Consider the following 10,586-nt stretch of genomic DNA (forward strand, 5'->3'; position numbering starts at 1 on the left):
CATTTCAGACAGGGATATTTTAGTCAAAACATTATTTTTTAATTTGCACAAAAGGACCATGATCCTGAAATTCAATTTCAACATTTTTGTGGTCCTGGTTACTGATTTTCGCAGGTCCTTTGCAATTATATTCCCATCAAGTTTGCGTGTCCAAGCTTTTTTGCTACAGAGACAATCCAGATCGTTACCTTTTGCCGATGAATGAGGAGCTTGTTGAGTAGTCATTAAAGTATTTTGAACTTCTCCACTGGTTGAATCTGTGAACTCATCATGTTCAGTTACATCATCAGAAGCATCAAATCCAGGGTCTATTGATATGTCACTATTTTCAACATCTTCTGATGAAACCACATCATCCACAGAATGGCAAGCTTCACAAATCCAATCAACAGGAACTATTCTCACAAACTTTTTCATACAATAGCTGCAACCAAAGACAAGCAGCATTAATTCAGATACATGTATTGTATATATCGGTTGCGTCCACAAATGTAAGGTGGCTGAGATGATAGATCATTACACATGTTGATTAGCTACTTTGCATTCAGAGCAAGTAGCAATTGCTTCGGGCCAACCAACATTACCACATATATCACACGGTTCAACCTGCAATGAAAATCAACACACAAGTTTGTAGGGTGTGTGTGTGTGTATAACATATATGAGTAATTTCTGTGTCAATGAAGTGACTAAATTAAAAACAAAAGAAATATAAAATGGTAGAGTAAAATGAGGTAAAGTCAGGTGTTCAATTAGAAATAAAATGAGGAGACAAAAGATATAGCTTAAGATAAACTTTAAAGATCAAACTGGAAAAAAATAATGAAAGTGGGCAAGTAAAGTGAAAATTCGGGCAAAGTTAAGACTTAAGAGATTAAAATGCAGTGGGATTAATTAGGTCTTTCTCCTACTCTGTGTGTGTCTTCATGCTGCACTTCCATGATGTTATGGCTTCTTATTACTGTAACTTCTGGGCTTCTTCTTCTGTAAGGATGAGAAAGAAGAAAGGATAAATCACGCTGAATAACTTGGGCCCAAGTATGACATACTATGTATAAATATGGGAGAATTATATTGAAATTGCACTCAAAAAAAAATTACTATGAAATGCATTGACAAGTGCACCAAGATTATTGATAATTGATTGTGTTGTCAATGACCTTGATTAAGTTGACTATGAACTTTATAATAATTAAGTTTTTTATATAGGACTTGAATATAATTTTCTCTAAATTCTTCGTTCTTTCGCTATGCAATAGCATGTTTAACAAAGGCTACTTACAAGAAATAACGAAGAAACTGTTAATCTCTTAAATTTATCAAAGCTATTGATTTAGTTATTTAAATTAATTTTTGGTAATTTAATCTTTTAAATTTGTATCATTTATTGATTCAATGCTTATTATTTAAAGAAGAGTTTACATTATTTAAATATGCTGACAAGCCATATAAATCAATGAAAAAGATGTGTAATTATTTAGGCATGACAAAAAAAGAAAACAAACTCAAAAATTAAAAAAAAAAACAAAAAACAGAACGTTAAATAAGTAAGGGACTAGACTGATAAAAATTGAACTAATATGAGGGACAATTTGTTGTTTTTTTAAACCACATATACAAATCAAGTTATCAAAATACTTTAAAGTCAGGCCATTTGTGTTTCAAAACTTTAAGGATTGTTATCTAAAAAATCTAAAGCACTAAATTTATAAAAAAAAAAAGATTGAAGGGTTGAATCAATAATTGTGACAAATTCAAAGATTTAAAGATTTCATTATCTCGACCTACAGTATAAAACACAAATTTAAAATTATATCACGTATAGCAGAAGTGTACCAAACTCATTGACAATATCATTATCAAACATCACAGACATTTTAAGCAAATCTGAGATATTCAAGTATTGACTGCTGAACAATCCTCACTATGAACAGTAACATTGAGTTTACCAGCTGACACAGGAACACATACTGCATGAACACGAAGCACCACAACCAAGAGAGGAAAAACATTAAAAATAATAATAATAATTTTGAAAACCCACAAAAACTAAGAATCTGGAAAGCCAATGCCTTTCTTCTATTGGGAAGCACACCAAAAAAAAAAAAAAAACCCTTCAATTCTAGAGGGTTTAGCAAAAGACGATTCAGGAACCCAAATTTTGCATGCATTCTTGAAGTATCAAGCTTGTGTATTGTACAAATTGAAGTCTTTTACCTTGGTTCAGTGTATCCCCATTCTACGTTTCTGGACTTTGGCCTTGTGCGTCTTCGCTTTGAGCTTGCTTTGTAGAGTGAGAAGAAGATCGAACGAGCATGAGACATTTGCTGAAGAAGTTTTGAAATTTGAGGCATGAAAGAAGCTGCTGCAACTTTTGGCACAATATGTAAGCAAAGTCTCTTAAAACGGAAACATGGCCACATGGGGTTGGTTTCTCCTTACCGCGTTTTCTAAAAGATTGTTTAGTCAAATATAAATATTATTAATTATTTAGTTTTTCCAAAAAAAAATATTAATAATTTATTAATTCTTTTGACTATTCCATCTGCTTGGAATACAGTACAAGTAGTATTTCAATACCTGGTAGTGGTACAAGGCTTTTTTTTTTTTTTTCTTTTGGGTTTATAAGTAGTGATTAATTAATTAATGTCCTTTTTCACTTAATGGCCCTGTCAAGACTCGAGATATTAAAATTACTTTTTGTTCACATCATTACACTCAATGATCATTATAATTGAGCCTGAGCGATTCTGAACTGGCCTTGGTTTGATTTGAAACATGATTACTAAGGTGAGCATCTCCCCGTTATCTGCAAAGCGAACCACTCGGTCTCCACATTAAGCAACTCCACTGGCGGAGATTCGCTTATGTTCACCTTTTTTTTTTTCCAGCGTTTAACCTGACCTTGTAAATTTGTCATTGTTAAAAGGAAAAATGAAAATCACAATCAAGAAACATTCGAAACAATTAATTGCGCTACAAAATTAAATAATTATGATATTACTCTGCAAGATCAAAGGACTTAAATATAATTAAAATTTATTATAAAAAGATAAATTACCCCTGATATATATTTGTTATTTTTTTTGGCCTAAACTGATGTATATTTGTTGTGATGGGAGAATTGGTTGTTATTAAAATAAAAATAAAATTTAATTTTTTTTTTAAATGGAGACTTGTTCATTAGGTTATGATAATTTCTCGCTATCAAGTTAATATTTTTTAATTGTTAATAAAGAAATTGATTGTTGTTAGAATGTAAATGAAACTTGTTTTTTTTTAATGAGAATTTGTTTACCAAATTATTACAGTTATTTCTCTCTACCATCAAGTTAATTTTTAGAGTTATTAATAAGAAAATTTATGGTTGTTTAAATGAAATTAGGACTTGTTTTTTTTTTAAATGGAGACTTATTCACCAAATTACAATACTCATTCCGTTTCATCACCAAGTTACTTTTTTTGGAGTTGTAATAAAAAAATTATTTTTTTTTTAAATGAAGAATTGTTGTTAAAAGAGTATATCTATACATATGAGGGATAATTTTACCTTTTCACAGTAAATTTAATACAATTTAAATCCTTTATTATTTGATCTTGCAGTGCAACTAATTAACTCCAATGATCCATGATTGTGATGTTTCCATTTTAAAACCACTCCTATTGAGCTCCATTTATTGAAGATATATCAATTGGTTCTCCGTTCTCCTTGGATCACCTCATTGGATGATCTCTTCGTTATTGTCGTCATTTTGGTTTTGTTTTATTGGTGCTAGTTTCTTCCCTGTTGTTTTTAATTTGATGAGTTTTTGTTTTTAATAAAAACACAAAGTTCATTGAACAAAAGAAAATGATTACAAGGAACAAAACGCTCGTGAAGAATACTTTAGAGCTGTTTAAAATTATTTTTATTTTATTACTATAAGAATTAGTATTTGTAGAATATGTTTTAAAAATAAAAAAATAAAAAATGTTTTTTTTATTTTTTTTATTCTCTAAAATAATAATCACACAATACTTAAAAATTATTTTTATTTTTCTGTTTTTCAAAATAATATTTTACTTTTTTATTTTTTAAAAATATTTTATTAAATAAATTTTTATTCTTTTATTTTAAAAAATAAAAAACTGTTCTCAAAAGAAATTTTTAAATAGACCCTAAATTTTTTCTTGATGTGTGTCTATTGTAGGCTATGTTTCTCTTGATAGGGTTTCAGGGGGTCCTAAATTTCTTTTAGTGGGGAGCCCATTTTATGATGAAAATTCTTGGATTAAAAAAAATTGAAAATGAGGTTCTAAGATGAGTTGGGGTATTTAGTGTGTATTTATATTAAAAAAATTTAACAAATTGAGGTTAAGAAAAAAAATTTGTAACTGTAATGAAATTTATATTTGAATTTTTTAGAAACCAATTAAATAAATTAAAATTTATTTAAATAATTTAATTTAAAAACTAGTTGAAACGCATAATGATAAAAATAAATATAAATTTTTTATATATTTTATGATTAATTGACACTTGTTGAAAAAATATTAAATTTAAAATTATAATTAATAAGTAAAAAATCTTAATTTTTAGCCGCAAGAGCCAAGAGGACGATTCTGTAAGAAAGTGGCAACAGCCAACAGGCTAAGATGTCAACGTAATTGCTACTTTGTGCTAATAAGAGGGAAGCATGTGGAGTCTTCAGTTCGATGCCGTGTCAGAATTTATTCAGAAGCCTTGAGCGTGCCATGGAGGAATGCTCGAAGCAGAGAATTATTTATGCTCTGTCACAATTCTTTCAACTGTCTGCAAATAATTTTTATAAAAAAATAAATTGTAATTAACTTCTAACCTATATTGTCTTATCCATCATGGAAATGTTTAGCTTTCATTAATAATCTCAATCTTAATCATGTACAGGTCGAATATAATAAATGGTAAAAACATACTTACTGGTTTTATTTATAAATTATTTTTATTAATATCATCAATATTAATACAATAAATATATAATAAATAATTGTAAATAAATTTTAAAATTATCTCTCAAATCAAAGAGCAAAAAGTGCAATTAATCAATATAATAATATTATTTTTATATTTTCTCCTACTTTACATATATTTACCATGCACTTATCGACAAGAGTTAAAAAAATTAATTGGGTTGAATTTTGAGAAGGTACATCCTTTTAAAAGGAAGTCAAAAGGCAAAAACAAACAAACAAACAAACAAAAAAGGACTACCACCACCAATGGGTTTTTAGTCTTCTATCATGGAAAAATATTCTTTCTCTTTTGATTTAAATGCTCTAACCAATAAAGAAGACAGTGGAGACAATAACATTTTCTTGGATTTAGATGCTCCTTTCATGAGTGAGAATGACTACCTAGACAACAATTAAAGTGAAGATCAACAAATTGCAATGAATGACGAAAGAAATCATAAGGATATCTATCTTTGTGAAGTATAGAGTATTACTGTGTAAAACTTATATTGCAAAAACCTACAAAGAAAAAAATATGAATAATAAATAAATGAAGTTTAATACTTTTAGAGGCATGTAATCATGGCTAAGAATATATCTTCTGTCCTTACCAAATTTTTATGTCCGAGATAGAAGCAATAATCCTTGTGAATCACATATCTTGATCTCGGGGCCTCTTGTTCCTCAAATATGTAACAAATGACGAGAGGTGAACTCTTTTAAGTCTCTAATATTTATATTCAGATCTTGAGGGTAGCTTCCATACTGAGGATGATTTCCTGAAACACCAGATCCCCATAATAAAAATAAACAATGCTAACCAAAGTGACAACATACACAAATTTGCAAGTAACAAAAACAAAATAAGCATAGGACAACATATTAGTAACAATAACAATTCAAAGTTGTGTAGCTTTCTTTTGAAATGAAACTGTAAAAAAAAATTAATAAAAAGAAGTTGCATGAGTGCTTACGCATCAATCACATGAGATCTTAACTTTACCACATATATATGGTCTTAATTTTAGCTTATTAGTTTTTCTTGAACCTCAGGGCAGGGAAAAATCTGCTATAGAAAATAAACTAGCCAATAATTATATCTTCTCTCTGAGTGGCATTAATTCCCATGTTCAAAGCATTGTAATCTAGCTTGAGACCAGTATCAAAATACATTAATAAATTCCTAACAAGAACATAATGAAGCATAGCCATGATGCCAAACAATGCACCACTACTTTAAATTACAAGTAATAAAATGCTGGAAACTGAAAAACCACAACAAAGGAAGTAAATTATGGGACGAAATTTAAGCAATGGATTTTCACCCCTTTGTAGACAACATACATTAAACTTCTAACTAGAGTTTGTGCCTTGCAACTTTTTCATCTCCTAGAAGCTTACTTAATTTAAAATCTAACCCAGCTTCCTTTAAGCCTTTTTTCTGCAAAAAAAAAAAAGTTAATTAGATTATATAGTCTATCATGAAATTTAACATCAATAAACTTTTGAAACAGAGATAGATATAAAAGACAATACAATTGAATCACTAAGATAGCTACCATGTAAAAGAAGAAGGTTCTTATCAAAGGAAAAACGTATAGCCATTTGTAAGATTTTGTTAAACTCAAGCTGTTAAGATAAGATGAATGGTATTACAACAAGAGAGACAACATCAACATACTCAGTTTCAACAAGAGTCATTTAATGCATTTGGCATCAAGTTACGAAAAAAAATGATGCAACTTATAGAAAAACAAACAAGCATGAAAGAAAGGGACTTAATGTGAACATGCAACCACTCATGACAATTCTTATACAACAATGAACTAATTACAAGTCTCTTGTAAGTGTGCTAGGAGTTAACAAAATATCACTTATCAAACTTTACAAAAAAAAAAAAAAAAGGAGTTCTATGATGTTAGACTAGTGCAATCAAATCACATCTAAAGGAACAAAACATATTTGCTCAATTGAGGTGGTGCTTGCCTATGCTAGAACAAAAAAAATGCCAAATGATCAAACTTTTCAATTATGCACAATATAATGTATATTGATGAAAAATGGTTTTATATAACAAAAAATCCCAAAACTTGCTTTACTGTTTTCCCATTTTACGTTTTTCGATTCTGGCTTTCTGCTTCTTCGCTTAAGATCCCTATGTATAATGAGAAGAACACCGAAGAAGTTTTGCAATTTTAGGCATCAAGAAGCAGATGTAACTTTTGGGCATGTAAAATGGAAGCAAGTCACTTTGAATAGTATAGTGATAAAAAAAATTAATTCAAATATGTAAATTATAATTAAGAATTATAAAATGTAATAACTATTATTTAGTCCCTCAAGACTTTTATGTTGTTTTGATTTTTGATAAAATGATATATTTGTGCTCATTAATTATTATAAATTGGGAAATAACTATTTTAATTGGGCTATTGATTAAAATAAAAAAAAATGACTAGTTCTTTTATGTAAAGTTAATTATCAATCAAATATAATTAAAGTAGTTATTTTTAAAAGAGAAGTAATCATTCCTAACCTCTTTATAAATCACAAATTTGTATAAAGGAATTAGTCATTTTTTAATCTGTTTTAGTCAATAGCAATACCAAAATAGTCTTTTCCTCATATACTTACACTTGATTGAGAAATAAATTTGCAAGAAAAAAAAATCATTTTATATTCCATTTGAATCAATAATCAAAACAAAGTAATTATTTTCCAATGAATTATAGTCACAAAAGGAAAATGTGTCATTTCATCAAAAATTAAAATGCCAGATAAGTTTTTAGAGACTGAATAATAATTATCACATCTTATAATATTTAATTATCATTTACATATTTTAGAGTTTTTTTTCATTCTCCTAAGAAAAAAATTGTTTACTCTAATATAAAGTATTTTTAATTATTTGGTTTTCAAAAAAAGTATTAATAAATTATTAATTCTTTTTTCACTATCCATTTGCTTGGAATACAAGTAGTACTGTTTCAATATCTGGCATGTCTATATAAAGAAAGTATATCCAAAAAAATATCTGGCACAAATAAGGCATTTTTTTGGCTTTTAAGTAGTAGTTACTGTTCATTTTACTTAAATGCGCCCGTCATGATATTAAAATTACTTTTTTTTTCACATTATTAGTCTCAATTAATGACTAGTATTAAATGGGCCTGAAAGGCTCTGAACTGGCCTTGGTTTGATTTGAGCTCCCCTGTTGTAATTTACTAATTTGAGCCGATAAGACAAAAGCTTGTGGAGGCTCCAGCTCCATGCTGTGTCGGAATTTATTTAGAAGCCTAGAGCTGGGGACCCAGTTTGGGTTCTCATAATTGTGATAAAAATGGACCATTCATTATTATATATTATATTTTTTAAAATAAAAATTTATAAAAATTATAAAATAATTTTAATAAATTTTTTATTTTTATTTTTAATATGGTCTAGATTAAATTTAAATTGTTTAATTTAATATTAAAATTTTTATAATTGATGTATATTGATTATCCAGATGTGCTTTGCATTGTCTAGATTCAATATGATGTTAATTTGGATTGTGCAAAGCACATCTGGATAGTTAATATAAAATAATTATAAAAATTTTAATATTAAATTGGACTCTTTAAATTAAATCTAGACTATATTAAAAATAAAAATATTAAAATTATTTATAATTTTTATAAATTTTTATTTTAAAAAATATAATATATAATAATGGTTTAAATTTAAATCATTCAGATCAAAATCTCGATGGTTCAGATTTTATCACAATGATAAACACCCAAATCAAACTCCTAGAGCTAGAGGCTTGAGACTTGTGTTTTTTTTTTTTTTCCTTCAACAATCGAATAAATTCTCAATTACAAAAGATTACTCAGCACATTGACGCCATTGCTAAAGAAAAATGGAAAAATGATTCAACATAATAATGGTCAGACTTGTATTTCTTTGAGGCTAGGAAGTGAAAAGTGGGAAATATGCTTCAACATAATCCACATTTGGACTGTGCTTCTGAGCTTTTAAAAGGCACGATGTTGTTTGGGTACGACATATTGGGGAGCTTTTAAATGTATTGTCTTTGAGAAAAATGATCTCCCTTAATTTTTATAAGGTTAAAAGTTATTTTTACCCATTAATTATTTGCTTAGGAACATTTGGCATTTTAAATTTTCATGTGGTACAATTTTGCTCGTCAATTATTGAATACTCTGCCATTAAAGAAGTTAATTTTAATTATTAATTGACTTTAAAATTGTAAAAAAGGACCCATAAAATTATACGTAAGTAATCTATAAGAAAATTAATATCAATTAAGTTTCTTAAATTATATATAAATAATAGAATATAAATATTATTTTTTACCCACATAAAAGGTGAAAATACGATTTTCACCAATCATTATTTTAGTAATTTAATTGATATTGATTTTTTTATATGATACTTATTCGTAATTGTTTAGGTCTTTTTTTAAAAAAAATTTGTTCAGATTTCTTACATTAAATATATTTAAGGATAATATAATTTATCAAAATAGTTTAAGTTTTTTGGTTAGACACATCTTAAACTTTATACATCTTTAATCTACATTCTAATTTTTAAATGTGGGCTTTGTTAAATTATTTATTTCTATTATAATTAACAGATAAAATTAACTTTTTTTTTAAGAGTAGAATAACAATTTTTAAATGTTGAAAAGGAAAATCGCATTGCCTCAAAATTTATGATAATACACTTGTTGTCCTCTTTGATCCTCATCACATTCAGCTGTTCAAGTGGGCACCACCGTGGACTCTAGCAAAATGCATATGTTCTGCTCTATCAATATTCACTTTTCTCGGGCTTCTGATATGAGCAAAAGACTTGGAGTTTCTCTAGCAGGGGATCTTGAAAAGTATTTAGAAATTCCACTCATGCATAAAGAATTTACACCCATTTTGGAAAGAACAAATAGAAGAATGGCAGGGTGGAAAAGCAAGCTCCTCAATCTTGCAGGGAGATCTAAGCTCATCAAAGCTGTCATCTCTGCTATGCCTAACTACTTTATGCAGACTATGCTTATCTCAATAAGATTTTGAATGAAGTTGAAAAGCTTAGTAGAGGTTTTCTGTGGGGTGACACTACTGAAAGGAAAAAAAATTCATCTTCTCTCATGGTCTAATGTTGAAACTGAGAAAAATTATGGGGGCCTAGGAGTCAAGAAGTCGAGATTACAAGATGAAGCTTATATCATGAAGCTTTGCTGGATGCTTGTGACTCACAATAATAAGCCTTGGGTTCAGGCTTTGAAGGCAAAATATAAGTGTGGTTCTGGCAGAATTCCTTAAGTCAACAAGATATAGAATGCATCATCTTTAACTTCGAGAAGTATTCTCACTGTTTGGGAAAACTTCACTGAAGGGTTGGAAACAAAGAAGAGTTTGACAAGAAAAACTCGATTCTTGGTGGATGTTTGGTCACCTCTTGATGGCAAGCATCGTTGACCGTGTCCCAAATATGGTGGGACTGGTTGATCTTTGAGGATGAAGTGTCTGATTATGCACTGCAAGCTGAGCTGAATATGCTACTCCTGTCTAATGGGGTTAAAACCCTTACTCGCAATCGACCCAGATTTAGTTTGA

Source organism: Prosopis cineraria, unplaced genomic scaffold (genome assembly GCF_029017545.1).
Source record: "Prosopis cineraria cultivar Desert tree isolate PC_DT_omini unplaced genomic scaffold, ASM2901754v1 PC239, whole genome shotgun sequence".
Taxonomy (NCBI): Eukaryota; Viridiplantae; Streptophyta; class Magnoliopsida; order Fabales; family Fabaceae; genus Prosopis; species Prosopis cineraria.